The sequence below is a fragment of the Benincasa hispida genome, unplaced genomic scaffold (assembly GCF_027475165.1).
Source record: "Benincasa hispida cultivar pf3 unplaced genomic scaffold, pf3_genome.v1.1 HicScf825, whole genome shotgun sequence".
NCBI lineage: Eukaryota > Viridiplantae > Streptophyta > Magnoliopsida > Cucurbitales > Cucurbitaceae > Benincasa > Benincasa hispida.
In genome coordinates, this window is record NW_028326960.1 from 14,318 (window position 1) to 37,648 (window position 23,331).

The 23,331-nt window shown below is 32.6% G+C and overlaps 2 non-coding genes and 1 pseudogene across 2 annotated transcripts; 1 reads left to right on the forward strand and 2 right to left on the reverse strand.

The window, feature by feature from the left end:
* The first annotated feature begins 10,895 nt into the window (after nucleotides 1-10,895).
* Nucleotides 10,896-19,755, forward strand: LOC150029892 (zinc finger BED domain-containing protein RICESLEEPER 2-like; annotated as a pseudogene).
* On the reverse strand, nucleotides 14,005-14,078 carry TRNAV-AAC (transfer RNA valine (anticodon AAC)). Its single transcript has one exon. It is a non-coding gene; the product is annotated as a tRNA-Val (tRNA).
* Nucleotides 19,756-20,889: 1,134 nt separating the features above from the next.
* Nucleotides 20,890-20,963, reverse strand: TRNAV-AAC (transfer RNA valine (anticodon AAC)). Its single transcript has one exon. It is a non-coding gene; the product is annotated as a tRNA-Val (tRNA).
* Nucleotides 20,964-23,331: the final 2,368 nt, after the last annotated feature.

The following is a 23,331-nucleotide window of genomic DNA, read 5'->3' on the forward strand; positions in this document are numbered from 1 at the left end:
CTCACCTTTCACTACCTGGGAAGAAAACATGAAATAAGAAAATGAGCTTCACAAAGCTCAGTGAGTGGTAAGAAACTTCTAGAGTCTATTTCAACTCGTAATTAACAAGCATATCATAGATACGAGGTTACATTCAAACCTCAGCCTTGAACGAGTCTGTTCTCAACTCTATCTACACGCATGGTAGATAGCTAAATTGATAACTACTTAGAATGAGTATGTTGTCTATCTACACACACGATAGATAGATAACTGTTACTAAATACAATGCTTACTATTTACATTTTCCTTTGTCTCCTATGTCTCCTATGTGCACATAGCTCTCTGTTCATGGGCTCATAAGCTAGGCCCGTCGACCCTCTGACCAACCCATACGAGGATCCTTCCGCAGGCTCAGGAACTAGACCACTCTGTCCCCTGACCATCCCGTGAGGTTTTGCTTTCGAGCTTAGAAACTAGGTCTAATGACCCCCTGACCATCCCAGTCACATAATCTCATTCTCATGCTAGATACTCATTCATAACATAATCATATACAATTTACTCTAAAAGGTATGCTTTAAGACTTAAAGGAAAGTACCACTCACCTTGATCGTTTAGGAACCTTTCTCTCTAGAACTTCCTTGATCTTCCCGGGCTCCTCTTTTGAACCCTAAAATCTAGTCTCAACTTAAAGCTCAGACTACTCATAGTTCTAGGCTTTATCTCGAGAAACTTTCTTCTACAAATATGCTCTAAAATATCTCAAGAAGCTTACCTCTAAATATTAGCTCATAAATTCTCGCGGTTTGGCCGGAAACATCAAAACCTCAAGACTGGCCCAGCTTACCCGACAGCTCGACTCCTCTGTCTTTTCCTCATTCTCCATCCCGATTCCTTCGAGATTCTTCTCTGGAAGCCCTACTCTAAAAACTAGACTCTCCTAGCTTTCAAATGGCTTTAGAATCACTCTAAACGCATGAGTATTCTGGGAGAACGTCTTGTCCCAAGTTGATGCTACTCCCAAACCTTCCTGTCTGACAGCATCTCCCCACTTGGAACCTCTTGACCAACGCATGGTCTTGCTACCAACGCATAGTCTCCTCCCAATACACTATCCTTTATGTCCTTTGAAGAGAATTTTAGTTCTCATCCGAAGTCCTTGGCCCTATTTATAGGCGTCCAAGATTGCTCTAAGGCCGACACCTCCTACTCGGCCGCATGTCCAAGTGTCTCTTCTTTACACTATTACCGCAATCTTGCATCAGTGTAACCCAAGGTGTCTTGCTCCCCTTTTACCAACGCATAGCCCTCAACTTTATATGTCTTCTTGTGCATCCACTTCATTTGCTTAAGGCCTAAGGTTTCCTCCTAACAAGCCACATGTCCGGATGATGTCCTTGAATGCATCCATCCTTCATATGTGTTCATCCTTCATATGCGTTCATCCAACTTCATATGTGTTCAACTAGGATAATGACCAACACTCCTTCAACGCATATTACTAGCTTGTTCTATTTGCCCACGTGCCTTTGGATGTCCAACGCATAGCACATGTCCAACATATAGCAACCTTTAGGTCGACTTGGTTCTCAACTCAACACCTCAAGGCATATCTCACCTTCACCTAGGTTCTTGCTAACGCATCCCTTATGACCAACGCAACCCACCTCATTAACCTTGTTGCTGCAAGCCTTAACAACGCAAGGGCAAATCACTATGCGCCCACCTTAGCTCGTTCCATCACATACCTTATACCTTAGCAAGCCGCCCTACCCATCGTATCCATCGCATCCATCGCCGCATGCCATCGCATACTTCCAACGCATTCCTTCGGCTGTATACGCGCACACCATCGGCCGTATACTGTAGGCCGCATACCACAGGCCGCTCCACCGCATGCCCTTGGCCGCACACTCTCGCGTAGCAAGGCCACCGCAGACCACCAATGCATAGCACTGTCGCATGACATCAACGAATAGCACCGCGTACATGTCATCAACGCATAGCACTGTCGCATGACATCAACGCATAGCACTATCGCTTGAATCAACGCATAGCACTGCTGCATGTCATCAACGCATAGCGTTGCCGCATAGCATCGACGCATAGCCCCATCGCCGCATGCCATCCATCGCCGCATAGTCCAACACTTAGTCTTTTTTCTCCTTGGCTTCCAATGCATGGTTACTCTTGGCAATGCCTCTTGCTAATACTTCGGCCAATCATACGTCCAACCTTACAAACGCATGGTTGCCTTTTCAACTTATGCTTAATGTCTCCTAACTCTTAACGCATGAGTCCTTTTGACCTTACAGTTAGCCAAATTTCACCAATTAAGGCTTAATTCAAAACTACTCAACGAAAATCTATTCAACACTTAGAAATTTCCTTCACTTCAACATAGGACTTAACTTTTACTTAGTTAATTTCTTAACCACCTGCTTAAATAGGGAAAATGGAAATTCGAGTTTCACACTTATAATAATTCGTGTTTGGTGTACATGTAAATCCATATCCTACTTGTCATTTTGCCTATAAATAGTGATATTCGGTGGATCATAAAATTAGGCACATTGGTCAGAATAAAAAGAAAATTTCATATATTTCTTATTTCCATAAAATCGTATTTGTATTTCTATTACTCCTATTTCCATAAATTATAATTTTAGTTATTCTTAATTTAGCTATTTATAAGTTCAGTTATACTTTATTCTTTTATTATTATTATTATATTAAATTAATTTATTATTATATTTGTATATATATTATATTTTCTCCATATCCGTTATGCTCCATTGTGCTCCTCAATTTAACATACGTTATCAGCACGAGCTCTTGTTGCTTCCATCGCTGAAAGTATGTCAGTTTTTTTCCTCTTTATTATAATTAATAAATTAAATGTTATTTTGAATATTTAGTACATATTAAATTTCAAATATAAATATAATATTTTGTGATAGTATTTCCATGAGAAACCTTACAAAATTAGAATTCGTAGCCCTTGACATTAATGGCAATAATTATTTGTCATGGGTGTTCGATGCCGAAATTCACTTGATGCTATGAACTTGGGAGAAACAATTAAATAAGGAAATACGACATCCAGCTAAGACAAAGAAAAAACTATGATTTTCTCTTGTCATCATCTCTATAAGAGATTAAAAATGGAGTATCTTACAATAAAAGATCCCAGTATCTTGTGGAAATTTTTTAATGAAAGGTATGATCATCAAAAGACAGTAATTCTTCCTAAAGCCCGTTATGAATGGATGCATTTGAGGCTACAAGATTTTAAATCAGTAAGTGATTATAATTCCGCATTATTTAAAATCAGTTCAAAATTGTTGTTATGCGAAGAAAAAATTACTGATGTTGATATGTTAAAAAAGATATTTTCTACATTTCAGGTCTTGAATATGCTCTTGGAGCAACAATATCGAGAGAAAGTTTTTAAACAATATTCTAAATTAATTTCATGTCTTCTCATGGCCGAACAAAATAACAAGTTATTGATGAAAAATCATGAATCTCGACCAACCGAACAACACCATTACCTGAAGTGAATGTTGTATGAATTTTAATAATAATCGTGGTCTAGGTCGTGGTCATGACCCTGGAAGAGGAATAAATTATTATCATTTTCGTAGTAGTCGTTTTAATCATTCAAATTTCAAAAGAACCACGCAAAATGATTATCACAAAGGAAAAGCTCCACAAGATAAGAGTCAACAAGTGTTGAAAATAAATGATTCCAATGCGAAGTGACTAAGCATTGGTCACGTACCTGTCGTACATCAAAACACTTAGTTGACCTTTATCAAGTCTCCCTAAAGAAAAAATGAAAAAATGTGGAAGCAAATTTTGCATACCAGGATAACGATATATTTGACCCATCCCATATGACAAATTTGGACGTGGCAGACTTCTTTGAATTTCCTGAAGAGAAGATTGGCACAGTTAATGGAACATCAAGTGTTTCTTTTGATTTTGAGAATATCTAGACTTAATGTTGTTATTTCTTTTATCTGTCTTCATGTTCTTTTTAGTAATTTTTGTATATTTTAAGTGTTGTTTTTCTTATTGTAATTATTTTCTTTTAATGAAGAAACATGGATCATTTTCGTATGTTGGGTGTTTCAAAAATGAGCAAAGAATATCTATGCCTGACAGACAGTGCAACTACACACACGATACTTACAAATAAAAAATATTTTTCAAAATTAAAAATTGTTCGGAATCCGGGACTGGCGTTGTCGTAACCGCCCCCGACCCAAGCAAGGGTAATTCATTTTAACCGATCCAAGACTTATACCACAAAACAGTAAAGCAGTAAGATCGGGATCGAATCTACAGAGAGACGGTTGAATCAACTTAGGAAAATTTATGATCCACCTAAAAAAATGGGGGTTTTGATGGTTTTTTTTTTGTTTTATAAAATAAATTGACAAAAAAAATGAGAAAAGCAAGAATTAGCATAGGAAAGGGTTGAATCAAATTGAGGGGAAAATCTTTGGATTAGTTTGCATGCTTTTAATTTTCTATCATTAGGCACTAGTTAATTTTTCCAATTATGTGAACCCCTCAACCTACTAGAAATTCCTAATAGCTCAATTAGCCAATTTTGATAAAAATCCAAACCAGCCCTAAGTCAGTTTAAAACTTTTCCTTCTTAGCGACCAAGTTAAAACTGAAAAGCATTAAGAAAGGGTTTAATTGTTGAGACATATTACAAGCCGAAAAGTCATATCTTATATCATGATTTATTTGGGAAAGATTATACTAGGGCATACATGAGTTTGGCTAGAAAAAGTCTAGACCCTAAACATGTGATTCTAATACATGCAACTTAATCAATCAATAATGCATAGGCGAGAATGATTTTGCAAACAGGAATTTCAACAAATTAATTTGTCAGAAAAAATCATCAGACTCCATTTATATTAAAACAAATCCACCAAAAGCGTTCACAATAATTGAATAAATTAAACTAATAACCTTCAAGAATTAAGACATACAAACTATCCTAAGAAAATTACCTAGCCTCTAAAAGGCATATCGGAATTACAATGATCAAAAGAGAGTCGAGACTGACTATGGCAATAATTGCTCAGCAATTTGACTTCAATGGCTCCCAAAACCAGATTAATCTCTCAAATTTTACTCTATTTGAAGGTGTATTGCAATGTGTATGAGGTCTCTTCAAGGCTAACCCCGAGCGTCTTATTTATAGGTTTCGTGCAGCGCCGCAATGTTGGAAATAGCATTGCAACATTGCGGAGCAAATTGGAGAGCGTCAAGGAGACGTTGCAACGGTCCCTCTAACGCTCGGTTGCGTTGCGCACGGCACCAAATTCCCGCCAATTGTCGAAGCGTCGCAACACTCTGAAGGAGTGTTGCCACACTTAGTGTTATGTCCCTCAGCGTTGAAGTTCAAGCGTCAGGCGGCGTTACAACGGTGGTGATGATCCAACTACGCTGCCCTGTACTTGATACTTATGAAGAGCATCAGCTTCGAATGAGCGTTGGACTTAGGCTTATGAAGAGCGTTGCAACGCTGGAACAGGGCAGACTTGTCCTTTTGTATCTCATATTGATTTGGTGCGTTTGACTCTCAGTTTTTCCTTACTTTTTGCTAGATTCTTCATCTTGCAACACACTTGCTCCATTGGGTCAATTCTCCTACAAAATAAGACAAATAAAGCACAAGAATTCAAATATAGGAAAGTTAAGGCCATAAACTTAGCTCTTTTTTAGGGCTAACAACAATGCTAAAAGAAAAAGTAAATACAATATCAGGTTTTGCAAACTTGATCCAAGGTTTTAGAAAAGCAAATATTATTTTGCCTAAAGGAACAAAATTTATATCGTGGTAGACCAGTGTTGGTTGATGATGAGTTTATATCATAAAAAATTGATATCTCAACACAAAAAATTGTCACTAATGAGTTTGAAACACGCCAGAAGCGTGGTAGACCAGTGAGTTCCAAAGATAAAAATCCTCAAAAACAAAAAATAATTAATAGTGAAAAAGACTTGGTTGTTGATGTAAATACCCATGAAGAAATCCTCGACATGACTAGTAAGGAAGGTGAAATACCTAAAGATAATAATGAGATTTCAATAAACTATGTCATGACAGGAAAAATATGGAATTGAATTAACGTAATTATTGACAATATTTTTGTGTATAATGTTGATCTTGATATTATATCTGAAAATGAGCATCCTGAACCAAAATCTGTTGAAAAATGTCGACATAGAAAATATTGGCTTCAGTGAAAAGAAGCAATCAAGGCAGAATTAAACTCATTTTCAAAACGACGAGTTTTTGGACCAGTAGTCTGAACACCAGAAGGTGTCAAACATGTGGGATACAAATGGGTATTTGTGAGAAAAAAATGAAAATAATAGTGTCACAAGATACAAATCAAGACTAGTTGCACAAGGTTTTTCACAAAGACTTGGTATTGATTATGAGGAGACATATTCTCCAGTAGTGGATGCAATTACACTAAGATATTTAATTGACTTGACTGTGTATGAAAGTCTTGATATGCATCTTATGGATGTAATCACAACATATTTATAATGGATCTCTTGATAATGATATTTATATGAGAATCCCATAAGGATTTAAGGTACCTAAAACATATACATCAAATTTCTGGGAATGGTATTCAATAAAGTTATAGAGATCACTATATGGATTGAAACAATCAGGACGGATGTGATACAATCGCCTGAGTGGATATTTATTGAAAGAAGAATATTAAAATAATCCAATATGTCCGTTTGTTCTTATAAAGAAATCAAAATCAGGATTTGCTATTATAACTGTATATGTTGATGACTTGAATGTAATTGGAACTTCTGAAGATCTCAGAGATGAAAGAATTTGAGATGAAAGAATATTTATTCACCTTGATTTGCAAATTTTGCCTTGATTTGCAAATTGAGCATTTAGCATATAGAATATTTACCCGTCAATATATACAGGAAAAATGTTGGAAAAATTTTATATGGACAAAGCACATCCATTAAATATTCCAATGAGTCCATTCATTGGATATAAAGAAAGATATATTTCGACTTCGAGAAGATAACTTCTTAGTCCTAAAGTATCATATCTTAGTGCAAGTGGTGCACATATGTATCTAGCTAATAATATAAGACTGGATATTGCATTTTCAGTAAATTTATTAGCTAGATATAATTCCTCTACTACAAAAAAACATTGGAACAGAATTAAGCATAAACTTCGTTATCTCCAAGGAATAATCGATATGGGTTTATTTTATTCAAATAAATAAAATTTTGATCTAGTTGGTTATGCACATTCTGGATATTTATCTTATACACACAAAGCTAGATCTCAAACAAGTTGTCTGTTCACATGTGGAGGAACTGCTATATCATGGCGATCGGTGAAACAGACCTTAACGGTCACTTCCTCAAATCATGCTGAAATTCTTGCAACTCACGAGGCTAGACGAGAATGTGTATGGCTAAGGTCAATGACTCAGCAAATTAGTGAAACGTTGACTTGTCTTCTGATAAAAATCTTCCAATAATATTATACAAAGACAATACAACTTGCATAGCCCAAATCAAAGGAGGATATACTAAAGGAGATAGAACAAAGCATATTTCACCGAAGTTTTTTTACACTTATGATCTTGAAGAAAATGATAACATCTCTATACAATAAATTTGTTTAAAGGATAATCTGGCAGACTTATTTACAAAGGCATTACTGACTACAACTTTTGAAAAAATTGGTTCACAATATTGGAATGTGGCAACTCAGAGTTCTTAAGTGATGTTTTAGTGAGAGGGAGTAAATATATTGTATTCTTTCAAGAATAATTATTATATGAAATATGTATTTTTTTTCCTTCACTAGGGTTTTTTTTCCATTGAGTTTTTCTTAGTAAGGTTTTAACGAAGCATATTTCATATATATATATATATATATATATATATATATAAGTGTGCATCTAATGAGAAATATTATAAATATCATAAACATAGATACCCAATGCTTAGTGTCCTAAAGATCAGAATCTGACCCCACGAGAAATTGAGCCATGTGTCATTTTTCATGTTGTCCATGTGTCTTGTAATAATTCATGATGTCCATGTAAGTTCACATTCTACTTGCCACTTTGCCTATAAATAGTGGTATTTGGTTGATCATAAAATTATGCACATGGATGCAAATAAAAAGAAATTTTCATATATTTCCTATTTCCATAAAATCATATTTCTATTTCTATTATTTCTATTTCCATGAGTTATAATTTTAGTTATTTTTAATTTAGTTATATTTTATTATTTTTTTTATTTTTTTTAATTATTATATTTTCTCTATATTCGTTGTGCTCCATTGTGCTTCTCGATTTCATAATATGTGAAATGTTTTAGAATGTACATTAATATTGAGTTATAAAATTTAATTCCATGTTTGAAATAAATAAGGTGATATTTTAATAAAGGATACTATTTTTTTGTAAGTATGATATGCTAATAACGAATGAAGTACTAAAAATTAATAACATAAATAATTAACGGATCAATAAGGATTACATATTCATAGGAAATGATCAAGTTAGAATTAATCTCAATAAACAATTACTTAGTTACTTACAAAACAATAAAGTAATAAATTATTATTATTGAAATATGAATTTTTGTACTAATTAAATTTAACTAATTATAGTTTACTAATTAAATATATTTAAGATATTATTAGCTAATAAATTATTAATTTATGTAAAAAAAAGTAATTGCATCTAATAAAATTTTATTATAAAAATAAGTTAAATAAATATTTTAATAGGTTATTATTGATTTATTAACATAAATATTTTTATTATTTTTATTAAATTAGTATTAATTACTTAACTAAGTAACTATATTTAAAGTAAAATTATATATAAAATAAAAATGAAGAACGGAAAAAGATAAAACTCACAGTTTTGGAAGGGAATAGAAAACCTTAGGAAATGAGAATGCATAGGAATAGCTTATTCCCAGTCATAGAAAACTGTGAAACAAACATGGGATTTGGATGTATGTGTCAATTTCTATGCAGAAAATCCTTCAACCAAATGGCCCCTTAGGCGTGATGTCCATCAAAGTAATTTTATGATATATTTTATTTTATTTTATTTTATTATTTTTTTGTGTTTGGTAGAACTAATTATTTAATAATTAAAAAATAATTTTTTTAATCACATAAATTTGCAAAATGAGGCTTTACAAAAATTATTATCTTTCTTTGTACATATTTTAATGAAAATTTTTAAAATATACCAATATTATTTGTAATTTAATTTATATAAGCTTTTATATATTTATCTTTAAGAACTTTGAAGTTAAATATTAATACCTAATTGAAATATATGTCTGGCTTGATAATTAAAATCACTTTGCAACAATTGAGGTATTAATTTATTAAATACTATAAGCTGACTTTTCTTATTTTGATCTGAAATTTATCAAACAATTATTCGACTTACTTTATATGAGGACCCATTTCCTTTGAAATACCATTAATAACAATTATTTTAACCGTTATAGTAAGTCCAACCAAACACATTAACCATTAGGGGTGAGCATGTTAGACTGAAAAACTGACACGACCGACCCAAACAGACCGAAATTAAGTCGGACGGTCGGAAATCTAAATAAATCGATCGAGTCAATTTTTCAGTTTTTCTAATCGAAGGTATAGGCAGTCGGAGTGCGTAAGGGGTCGGGTCGAGACCCAACCCAACCAAATTATTTAAAAAAAATAATGTAAAATGTTATTAGATTGATTTAGGGTAAATTTAGTGTCTTTCTTCTTTCTTCTTTCTTCCGCACCCGCAGGCCGCAGCCACACACATCATCCGCTCCGCACGCCAACCAACTTCGTTCTTCCAGCCGCAGACTTCGTTCTTCCAGCCAGACTTCGTTCCAACTTTCTTCTTTCTTCTTTTCTTCTTTGTCTTGTCCTCGATCTTCTTTTCTTTGTTTCACTTCCAACCGCAGACTTCATTCTTCCACCACTCTACATGAACGCCAACCGATCTTCTTTTCTTCGTTACGCCAGCCACTTCACTGATCTTCTTTTCTTTGTTACTTCATTACGCCAACCATTTCGCTGATCTTCTTCTCTTCATTACGCCAGCCGCTTCGCACGCATGTTGTTCCAGCCGGTAGACTTCCAGTCCAACTTTCTTCTTTTTTTCGTAGGTTCGTATCTTCATCTTGATGTCTTCCATTTCAGCCGTTTCAATATATTGTAGATTGTAGATTCCAACTGTTCCAATGGAAATTAGTTGGATTTATGGATGTGTGGGTAGTGATTGACTTATTGTAATATATTGTAGATTGCACACAATGGCCAAAAAAATGGAAATTAGTTTGAAAACAAAAATGGAAATTAGTTTTTTAATACAACTGTCTAAGCCATTCTTAGTGTGCATGAACTTAACAATCTTGCTGAGTTTATGTAAAGCTGAAATACTTTGAGTTTTTGTGAATTGTGTGATACTGATGTCTGACATGTTGTGGTTCAGCTACGTGGATTCAACGGATATGGAGTTTGATGGAACTACAACTGATGATTCAAAAAATAAACAAGATGCAAAAGAAACAGATGTCAATACAGATTTGTTGATGTTAATTCAGCAAATGAGACATCAGATGTTCCAAATCCACCAAAAAGAAGGAATGCGGTGAAAAAATCCATGGCTTAGGATCATTTTGAGAGGCTAAAAGGTGATTCTAAAGACCCTCATGCTCAATGTAAGTACTATGGAGTTGTCTATGCATGTCATTCCAAACGTAATGGTACTGGGACTATGAAGAATCATTTGAAAAATTGTAAAAAATACCATTACCAGAACAAGAGATATCTAACCCAAATGACATTAGCTTTCAATACTAAAGCCAAAGACAATATTAGGGATAATACGTCACAACTTGAATGTGAGTCATATAGTTTAGAGAGTTGTCGGGAAGCATTGGTTGAAATGGTAATTGTTGACGAATTGTCATTCAAGTTTGTGGAGGGTAAAGGATTTAAGAAATTTGTCGATAGATTAACATGTGCAAGTCAACATAGATTTGTTGTTTCATCTCGGTTTACTGTGGCTAGAGATGTGCTTAAGTTATATGTTAATGAGAAAAAGCATTTGAAATACATGTTTGTGAATAAGAAGTATAGAGTTTCTCTCACTATGGATTTTTGGACATCAGGACAAAATATAAATTACATGGTATTAACTGTCCATTTCATAGATTCTGATTGAAGATTACATAAAAGGATACTTAATTTTTGTCCAATTGAGAATCAAAAAGATGATACTATTGGTAAAACCATTGAAAAGAATTTGAAGGATTGGGGCATTGAAAGGGTAATGACTTTGACCGTTGATAATGCAAGTTCGAATGACACTGTCATTTCTTATCTTCTGAAAATATTCAATAAGGGATCATTGTTTCGTGGAGAATTTCTGCATGTTCGTTGTTGTGCTCATATATTAAATCTCATAGTATGTGATGCTTTTAAGGAACCTAATGATTGCATTGAAAGAATTCGATATGTTGTACGATTTATAAGATCTTCTCCTACACGTTTTTTGAAATTTAAAAAGTGCATTGAAATTGAAAAAAATTCTTGTAAAAGTTATGTGTCTTGATGTTCCCACTAGATGGAACTCTACATATTTGATGCTTGAGGCAGTAGTGAAGTTTGAAAAGGATTTTGATATATTAGAAGATGAAGATGCTTCTTATAGACACGATTTGTCACCAAATAAGGAAGATTGGACAAATGCTAAGATGTTGATTAGGTTTTTAAAGGTCTTTTATAATGTGACATTGAAAATTCAGGGTCTTTGTACACCACTTCGAATATGGTTTTTCATCAGATTACAATGGTTCAAAATTGTATACGTTTGAATACTGGTAGTGCAAATGCAATGCTAGTTAGAATGGCCAATAGTATGAAGGCCAAATTTGAGAAGTATTGGGGGAACAATGAAAAAAATAATCTATTGTTGTATGTTGCTATTGTGCTAGATCCTCGAAAAAAGCTAAGGTTTGTATCTTTTTGCCTTAAAAAATTTTTTGGGCCAGAGGTTGCCAAATCTATGGAATGGAACAATGTTGCAGATGTCTCTTTCATGAGTACAGTATTACTCATACTTAGAGTGGGAATAGGAGTACTACTACTAATACACCAATTGTCTCAGCCTCATAGACCATGATTGATTGTGATCTAACTAAAAAGGTGGGTGAAGACTTTGTCTAAGATACAATTGATCTTGATTTTGAAGGCGATGAGACTACACCTTTCGAACAGGGGTCAAAGATTGATATTTATTTTTTGGAAGCGAATGTTAAGAATGAAGGTGATTTTAACATAATTCAATGGTGGAAGAGGAACAGTCATCAGTTTGAGGTTCTTAATCGTATGGCTAGAGATATTTTGGCAATTCCAATATCTACTGTAGCATTTGAGTAGGCTTTTAGTACAGGAGGACGTGTTATTGATTCATCACGTTGTTCACTGGCTCCAAAAATAATGGAGGCTCTCATTTGTACTCAAAATTGACTAAATTCGAGTCCAATAGATCTTGAAGTTCAGCATGACATAGAAGAAGTTTCATTATTTGAAGAAGGTATTTATTCATCATTTGTATTTTGTAGTTGTAACTTGTTAGATTAAAATCTTAATGAGGTTGTCTTTCTCTTCTTAATCTTAATTATATAGGATTCAGAGTGGTTATAGACAATGAAAAAGACATTCAAGACCTTCTAGATTTTGAAAAGTTGTCAATTATCGATTAAGCATTTATCATTTGATTTTATTGTAATTTGGTTGTTTTTGACAATTGACTTTATGTTTTATTGTAATTGAGTTGTATTTGACAATTGACTTTATGTTGCAATTTCTAATTTGATTGTATATGACTATGTGTCACGTGACATTTCTATTTGTGATGTACACTCTCTACTCTCATATTAGTTTTGTTTTCAAATATATATGTAATATGTATTAGAGGTTCTTTAAGCAATTAAGCAAGCGAACAATAACACGATCCCAAACAATGGACATGTTAATTGTTAAATATTAAGGGTTGTCAAATCAAATCATATCAATATCTTATTTTTAATACCTCTAGGCTAGCTCTATTCCATAAGTATTAAAATAATAAAATGTGAAATAGTATCTTAAATTCTAAATCACAATCACAAATTAAGAGAGAAACTAAACATGACTGATAAGGAAGTTAATAAATAGTTTATTTTTTATTTGTATTAAAAAGATTGCTATTTATAACGATAATGATTTATAACTAAATATAACTAGCAATTTTTCTTATAATTTTAATAAATAAATATAATTTCTTTTAAAGGAAGAAAAAAAATAATAATAAAAAGTAAAAAGATAAAAAACATAACCCGACCAAAACCGACCGATTGGCCAATCGTGTTTCAGTTCAGTCGACGATCGGGACCAGTTTGGACATATTCCAAACCGATTCTGGTCGATTCGGGGCCGGTCTGGTTGGAAAATCGACTCCGACTGGCCAATGGTCACCCTTATTAGCCATATATAACCACATAAAGACATTATTGAATGCTAACCACATAAAGACATTATTGAATGCTAATCATATACTACAATTATAATTTATTATTATTATCTATCCAACGTAAGCATAATTTAATTAATTAATATAATATTTTGTCAAATTAATCAAATATTCTAATTATATATGTTTTACCCAAAATTTTATGCAAAGATTGGATTGAAATAACCAAATTTAATTTCAAAACAAGAATTTAAAGTTTGTTTAGATTGAGAAAACCAAAAAAAAACTTGAAAAAAGAAATATCTTTTTTTAGTATTAAACATCATGATTGTAATGCGATCCAGGAAAAAGAAAATGAAGGAGCAAAAAAAGTAATAAAATGAAAATAAAAACAAAAGAAAATAAATAAATAAAAGAATAAAAAACAAGGTGGCGTCGCCCGGATTCGAACCGGAGACCTTCAGTGTGTTAGACTGACGTGATAACCAACTACACCACGACACCATTTTGTTGTTTTCCTTTTAGTATTATTTCTGATTTAATATTTCATGCCAAAAATAGAATTCATCCATGAATTAATATTTCCACTGATTTTCTCTCTCTAATTTCATTTTTATCTTTAAAATTATTACCCTCGTGAAAAGAAATAATTTTGTTCTAAAATAAATAAATAATTAATTAATTAATTTAAATTCATATGATTTGAAAAATGAAATATTGATTAAACTATTAAAAAAATCCTAAAATATTGAGTTGGTTTCGACTATACTCCCAATTTTTTTAAGTTTCATTTACCTCCTAACATTCGAAGTTTGTTTCAAAAACAACCATCTCGCAGTCTTTTGTAGTTAAATTCATTCAAAAACAAGTTCGTATTAGCTTATGTAAACATATCCAAACACGTACATAAAAAAAGAGACATAATGTATCTTGAATAGTATATGTTGCCTTTCTTACTCCTTTTAATTCTAATCCACAATATATATATTTATATTTTTTGTTATTATGGTCATAATTTTTTTGCTAACTCGTCTCGTGTGTTTAGATTATTTTACTTAAACAACAAATAAACAAATACAAACTCCATGATTTAAAGGTATAATTGAAACCAACCATAGTTAGATCTACTTTTTTATACTTTAACAATTAAATATTCCATAAATTAAAATTCGAAACTAATCTTTTTGCACAAAAAGTAACATCAAATTTCTTTTTATTTTTCTTAACTATCAATAGAGTCATATTCTTACTTACAATATTTTGCTTTTGTCAAGAGATCAAGAAGATCATATTCTTTTTGTCACAAAAATTTCCTCTTCCTGTTTTCATTGTGCAATGGGAGAGCCATTTTTGTGCATTACAAACAAAAACCCAGATTTGTTTACTCTCTAATTTTCATACTCATTTTCAAAGAACTTCTGCATGTGCTGATTAATAATTTAATTTCTGTTTCTATTTGCTTTGTTCATCAACCTTCTATAGATGAAGCAAAAAAGATAGTTTTTTTATTCACATAAATCAACCAATTACATATATTACAAAAAGAAAAACAAATAAAACCAACTGAATTACCTGTACTAATTTGTACACAATTTACACCTAAAAAAACAATTTGGGGCACTGCGAGAGAATGAGTTCGATCTACAGTGGCCATCTACCTAGGATCTAATATCCTATGAGTTCTCTTTGTATAATGACGCATATTATCCCGTAAGATTAGTCGAGGTATGCATAAGCTGACTCAGAAACTTAAAATAAGAACAAAAGAGCAAGGAAAAATGTGAAGTAATTAGTTATATTACCAACCCCAAAAGTTGCCAGATTCAAATTGGTAAGTCTAGAGTACATTTAATAAAGTAGTTAGATTGTAATCTATCTTATTCATTACGGTATTAGTTCGGAAGGTCAAGAAGCTCTTCGGAAGAGACTCCAAGATCATACTAACTTGACTAGTTTCATCTATGGTAGTCCTGTAAGCGTCTGCGATGTTAAAGTGAACCATCATGTCTAGGACCTGCTCTCTGACATTGGTTCCATCTTTCATATATGAGTTATAAACATATTTTATAGCCTCATGTCGTACAGAAGATGACGGTCGCCCAAACATTTCTTGCAATGACACCATAATTTCACGGGCAGTGGTCATGGCTTCATGTTTCTTGTTGAGCATATCATCTATTAAACTTATGCATTTAAACCCATTTTTAGCAAAAAGTAATAAAGTACCCATATTTCTTTATTTATTTGCAACGATACTTTAATGATTTAGAAAAGATGCTACCGAGGGGTAGTCAAATATTCTTTCACATAAGCAAGATAATCTTAACCAAATACTATATCCAGAATAACTCTTATTCTTATAGTTCGTTTGGTTACCATTTTTGGTCAAGAACTTCACTAACGTTTAGTAACTCTTGTAAGTGTTACCCATCATTTTCAGATCTTATAGAGCGGTATGAACATGCCTTTGATTTGGAAGATAATATTCAAAGCGGAACTTATAAGACCCTATGACATATTGTTTAATCACATAAATTTGCAAAATGAGGCTTTACAAAAATTATTATCTTTCTTTGTACATATTTTAATGAAACTTTTTAAAATATACCAATATTATTTGTAATTTAATTTATATAGGCTTTTATATATTTATCTTTAAAAACTTTGAAGTTAAATATTAATACCTAATTGAAATATATGTTTGTCTTGATAATTAAAATCACTTTGCAACAATTGAGGTATTAATTTACTAAATACTATAAGCTGACTTTTCTTATTTCGATCTGAAATTTATCAAACAATTATTCGACTTACTTTATATGATGACTCATTTCCTTTGAAATAACATTAATAACAATTATTTTAACCGTTATAGTAAGCCCAACCAAACACATTAACCATTAGGGGTGAGCATGTTAGACTGAAAAACTGACACGACCGACCCAAATCGACCGAAATAAAGTCGGACGGTCGAAAATCTAAATAAATCGATCGAGTCGATTTTCAGTTTTTCGAATCGAAGGTATAGGCGGTCGGAGTGCGTAAGGGGTCGAGTCGAGACCCAACCCAACCGAATTATTTAAAAAAAAATAATATAAAATGTTATTAGATAGATTTAGGGTAAATTTAGTGTCTTTCTTCTTTCTTCCGCACCCGCAGGCCGCAGCCACACACATCATCCGCTCCGCACGCCAACCAACTTCGTTCTTCCAGTCGCAGACTTCGTTCTTCCAGCCAAACTTCATTCCAACTTTTTTCTTTCTTCTTTTCTTTGTTGTCTTGTCCCCGATCTTCTTTTCTTCATTTCACTTCCAACCACAGACTTCATTCTTCCAGCCACTCTGCATGAACGCCAACCGATCTTCTTTTCTTCGTTACGCCAGCCATTCCGCTGATATTCTTTTCTTCGTTACTTCATTACGCCAACCATTCCGCTGATCTTCTTTTCTTCGTTACGCCAACCGATCTTCTTTTCTTCATTACGCCAGCCGCTTCGCACAAACGCTGTCATTCCGCTTCGCACGCATGTTGTTCCAGCCGGTAGACTTCCAGTCCAACTTTCTTCTTTTTTTCGTAGGTCCGTATCTTCATCTTGATGTCTTCCATTCCAACCATTTCAATATATTGTAGATTGTAGATTCCAACTGTTCCAATGGAAATTAGTTGGATTTATGGATGTGTGGGTAGTGATTGACTTATTGTAATATATTATAGATTGCACATAGTGGCCAAAAAAATGGAAATTAGTTTGAAAACAAAAATGGAAATTAGTTTTTTAAAACAACTGTCTAAGCCATTCTTAGTGTGCATGAACTTAACAATCTTGCTGAGTTTATGTAAAACTGAAATACTTTGAGTTTTTGTGAATTGTGTGATACTGATGTCTGACATGTTGTGGTTCAGCTATGTGGATTCAACGGATATGGAGTTTGATGGAACTGCAACTGATGATTCAAAAAATAAACAAGATGCAAAAGAAACAGATGTAAATACAGATATCGTTGATGTTGATTCAGCAAATGAGACATCAGATGTTCCAAATCCACCAAAAAGAAGGAATGCGGTGAAAAAATCCATGGTTTAGGATCATTTTGAGAGGCTAAAAAGTGATTCTAAAGACCCTCATGCTCAATGTAAGTACTATGGAGTTGTCTATGCATGTCATTCCAAACGTAATGGTACTGGGACTATGAAGAATCATTTGAAAAATTGTAAAAAATACCATTACCAGAACAAGAGAGATCTAACCCAAATGACATTAGCTTTCAATACTAAAGCCAAAGACAATGTTAGGGATAATACGTCACAACTTATATGTGAGTCATATAGTTTAGAGAGTTGTCGGGAAGCATTGGTTGAAATGGTAATTGTTGACAAATTGCCATTCAAGTTTGTGGAGGGTAAAGGATTTAAGAAATTTGTCGATAGATTAACATGTGCAAGTCAACATAGATTTGTTGTTTTGTCTCGGTTTACTGTGGCTAGAGATGTGCTTAAGTTGTATGTTAATGAGAAAAAGCGTTTGAAATACATGTTTGTGAATAAGAAGTATAGAGTTTCTCTCACTACGGATTTTTGGACATCGGGATAAAATATAAATTACATGGTATTAACTGCCCATTTCATAGATTCTGATTGAAGATTACATAAAAGGATACTTAATTTTTGTCCAATTGAGAATAAAAAAGATGATACTATTGGTAAAACCATTGAAAAGAATTTGAAGGATTGGGGCATTGAAAGGGTAATGACTTTGACCGTTGATAATGCAAGTTTGAATGACACTGTCATTGCTTATCTTCTGAAAATATTCAATAAGGGATCATTGTTTCGTGGAGAATTTCTGCATGTTCGTTGTTGTGCTCATATATTAAATCTCATAGTATGTGATGTTTTTAAGGAACCTAATGATTGCATTGAAAGAATTCGATATGTTGTACGATTTATAAGATCTTCTCCTACACGTTTTTTGAAATTTAAAAAGTGCATTGAAATTGAAAAAATTTCTTGTAAAAGTTATGTGTCTTGATGTTCCCACTAGATGGAACTCTACATATTTGATGCTTGAGGAAGTTATGAAGTTTGAAAAGGCTTTTGATAGATTAGAAGATGAAAATGCTTCTTATAGACACGATTAGTCACCAAATAAGGAAGATTGGACAAATGCTAAGATGTTGATTAGGTTTTTAAAGGTCTTTTATAATGTGACATTGAAAATTCAGGGTCTTTGTACACCACTTCGAATATGGTTTTTCATCAGATTACAGTGGTTCAAAATTGTATACGTTTGAATACTGGTAGTGCAAATGCAATGCTAGTTGGAATGGCCAATAATATGAAGGCCAAATTTGAGAAGTATTGGGGGAACAATGAAAAAAATAATCTATTGTTGTATGTTGCTATTGTGCTAGATCCTCGAAAAAAGCTAAAGTTTGTATCTTTTTGCCTTAAAAATTTTTTTGGGCCAGAGGTTGCCAAATCTATGGAATGGAACAATGTTGCAGATGTCTCTTTCATGAGTACAGTATTACTCATACTTAGAGTGGGAATGGGAGTACTACTACTAATACACCAATTGTCTCAGCCTCGTAGACCATGATTGATTGTGATCCAATTAAAAAGGTGGGTGAAGACTTTGTCTAAGATACAATTGATCTTGATTTTGAAGGCGATGAGACTACACCTTTCGAACAGGGGTCAAAGATTGATATTTATTTTTTGGAAGCGAATGTTAAGAATGAAGGTGATTTTGACATAATTCAATGGTGGAAGAGGAACAGTCATCGGTTTGAGGTTCTTAGTCGTATGGCTAGAGATATTTTACAATTCCAGTATCTACTGTAGCGTCTGAGTAGGCTTTTAGTACAGGAGGATGTGTTGTTGATTCATCACGTTGTTCACTGGCTCCAAAAATAATGGAGGCTCTCATTTGTACTCAAAATTGGCTAAATTCGAGTCCAATAGATCTTAAAGTTCAGCATGACATAGAAGAAGTTTCATTATTTGAAGAAGGTATTTATTCATCATTTGTATTTTGTAGTTGTAACTTGTTAGATTAAAATCTTAATGAGGTTGTCTTTCTCTTCTTAATCTTAATTATATAGGATTCAGAGCAGTTATGGACAATGAAAAAGACATTCAAGACCTTCCAGATTTTGCAAAGTTGTCAATTATCGATTAAGCATTTATCATTTGATTTTATTGTAATTTGGTTGTATTTGACAATTGACTTTATGTTTTATTGTAATTGAGTTGTATTTGACAATTGACTTTATGTTGCAATTTCTAATTTGTTGTATATGACTATGTGTCACGTGACATTTCTATTTGTGATGTACACTCTCTACTCTCATATTAGTTTTGTTTTCAAATATATATGTAATATGTATTAGAGGTTATTTAAGCAATTAAGCAAGCGAACAATAACACAATCCCAAACAATGGACATGTTAATTGTTAAATATTAAGGGTTGTCAAATCAAATCATATCAATATCTTATTTTTAATACCTCTAGGCTAGCTCTATTCCATAAGTATTAAAATAATAAAATGTGAAATAGTATCTTAAATTTTGAATCACAATCACAAATTAAGAGAGAAACTAAACATGACTGATAAGGAAGTTAATAAATAGTTGATTTTTTATTTGTATTAAAAAGATTGCTATTTATAACGATAATGATTTATAACTAAATATAACTAGCAATTTTTCTTATAATTTTAATAAATAAATATAATTTCTTTTAAAGGAAGAAAAAAAATTAAAAAAAGTAAAAAAAAAACATAACCCGACCAAAACCGACCAGTCGGTTTCAGTTCAGTCGACGATCAGGACCAATTTGGACATATTCCAAACCGATTCTGGTCGGTTCGGGGCCGACCTGGTTGGAAAATCGACTCCGACTGGCCAATGGTCACCCCTATTAGCCATATGTAACCATATAAAGACATTATTGAATGCTAATCATATACTACAATTATAATTTATTATTATTATATATCCAACGTAAGCATAATTTAATTAATTAATATAATATTTTGTCAAATTAATCAAATATTCTAATTATATATGTTTTACCCAAAATTTTATGCAAAGATTGGATTGAAATAACCGAATTTAATTTCAAAACAAGAATTTAAAGTTTGTTTAGATTGAGAAAACAAAAAAAAACTTGAAAAAAGAAATATTTTTTTTTAGTATTAAACATCATGATTGTAATGCGATCCAGAAAAAGAAGAATGAAGGAGCAAAAGAAGTAATAAAATGAAAATGAAAACAAAAGAAAATAAATAAATAAAAGAAAAGAAAAAGAGTTGGCGTCGCCCGGGTTCGAACCGGAGACCTTCAGTGTGTTAGACTGACGTGATAACCAACTACACCACGACACCGCTTTGTTGTTTATCTTTTAGTATTGTTTATCAGTTAATATTTTATGCCAAAAATAGAATTGATCCATGAATTAATATTTCCACTGATTTTCTCTCTCTAATTTCATTTTGTCTTTAAAATTGTTACCTCTCGTGAAAAGAAATATTTTTGTTCTAAAATAAATAAATAATTAATTAATTACTTTAAATTCATATGATTTGAAAAATGAAATATTGATTAAACTATTAAAAATACTCCTAAAATATTGAATTGGTTTCGACTGTACTTTCAATTTTTTAAAAATTTCATTTACCTCCTAACATTCGAAGTTTGTTTCAAAAACAACCATCTCGCAGTCTTTTGTAGTTAAATTCATCGAAAAACAAGTTCGTGTTAACTTATGTAAACATATCTAAATACATACATAAAAAAAGAGACATAATGTATCTCTAAATCGTACATGTTGCCTTTCTTACTCCTTTCAATTATAATCCACAAAATATATATATATATATATATATTTTGTTATTATGGTCATAATTTTCTTTAGATTATTTCACTTAAACAACACATAAACAAATACAAACTCCATGATTTAAGGGTATAATTGAAACCAACCGTAGTTAGATCTACTTTTTTATACTTTAATAATTAAATATTCCATAAATTAAAATTCGAAACTAATCTTTTTGCACAAAAAGTAACATCAAATTTCTTTTTATTTTTCTTAACTATCAATAGAGTCATATCAAGAGATCAAGAAGATCATATTCTTTTTGTCACAAAAATTTCCTCTTCCTGTTTTCATTGTGCAATGGGAGAGCCATTTTTGTGCATTACAAACAAAAAACCCAGATTTGTTTATTCTCTAATTTTCATACCCATTTTCAAAGAACAAATTTGGAAAGAACTTCTGCATGTGCTGATAATTAATAATTTAATTTCTGTTTCTATTTACTTTGTTCATCAACCTTCTATAGATGAAGCAAAAAAGATTGTTTATTCCCATAAATCCACCAATTACATATATTACACAAAGAAAAACAAACAAAACCAACTGAATTACCTGTACTAATTTATGTACACAATTTATACCTAAAAAAGCACTTTGGGGCACTGTGAGAGAATGGGTTCGATCTACAGTGGCCACCTACATAGGATCTAATATCCTATGACTTCTCTTTGTATAATCACGCATATTGCCCCGTAAGATTAGTCGAAGTATGCATAAGCTGACTCAAAAACTTAAAATAGGAACAAAAGAGCAAGGAAAAATGTGAAGTAATTAGTTATATTACCAACCCCAAAAGTTGCCAGATTCAAATGCTTTTGAAAGATTGGGCTTAGATTGAGAAGAATGGTCAGAAATGGCAGACAAGATATGGAGATCAATTTTTTTTTCTTTTTTTTTTTTTTCATTTTGGGTACATAGTCTACATTTTTTTAGCAAAATGAAAGATTCTTCAAAATATAACTTGATGTCTTCCACGGCTTCAGCTGAAATGACTTCTCCTGTTCCAACCTTGAAAGTCATTTTGTGTTGTGAGAGTTGAGTCTAAGAACTAGTTTCCTGTAGAAAAGTGCAAACATGGTTAGCGACGTCTGAATCTAATATCCAGGTTAAGTGAGAATTTTCCACTAAGCATGTTTCAATTACAAGTAAATCTGATTTACCTTGTTTAGCCTTTTCAGTTCTCTTTTCAGCAAATATTTCGGGCTGTTGCGTTTCCAATGCCCGTACTCTCCACAATGGAAACATTTTCCTTTAGGAGCCTTTGTTTAAGTAGTAGGTTTCTTCTTCCCCTTCCCCTTTTTCTTCATCTAGATACTTTTATCTTTAAAGGATGAAGGGGCAGACTTCATTTTATCTAAAGGCTTCATTCTCGAAGATGATCCCTTCAGAAATTTTTTCTGTTGTAAAACAACATTTGCTTCACTTTCTTTTTATTTCATCACTGGTTGGTAAGTCTGGAGTTCAATTAATAAAGTAGCCAGATTGTAATCAATCTTATTCATTACGATATTAGTTTGAAGGGTCAAGAAGCTCTTCAGCAGAGACTCCAAGATCATACTAACTTGACTAGTTTCGTCTATGGTAGCCCCGTGAGCTTCTGCGATGTTAGAGTGAACCATCACGTCTAGGACATGCTCCCTGTCATTGGTTCCATCTCTCATACATGAGTTATAAACATATTTTATAGCCTCATGTAGCACAAAAGATGACGGTTGCCCAAACATTTCTTGCAATGACGCCATAATTTCACGGGCAGTGGGCATGACTTCATGTTTCTTGTTGAACATATTAGATGTGCTTGCCAAGATATAGGCTCTCGCCTTCTCATTAGCCCTCACCCATCTATCATAAATTTTCGGAACATTTGGGTTAGT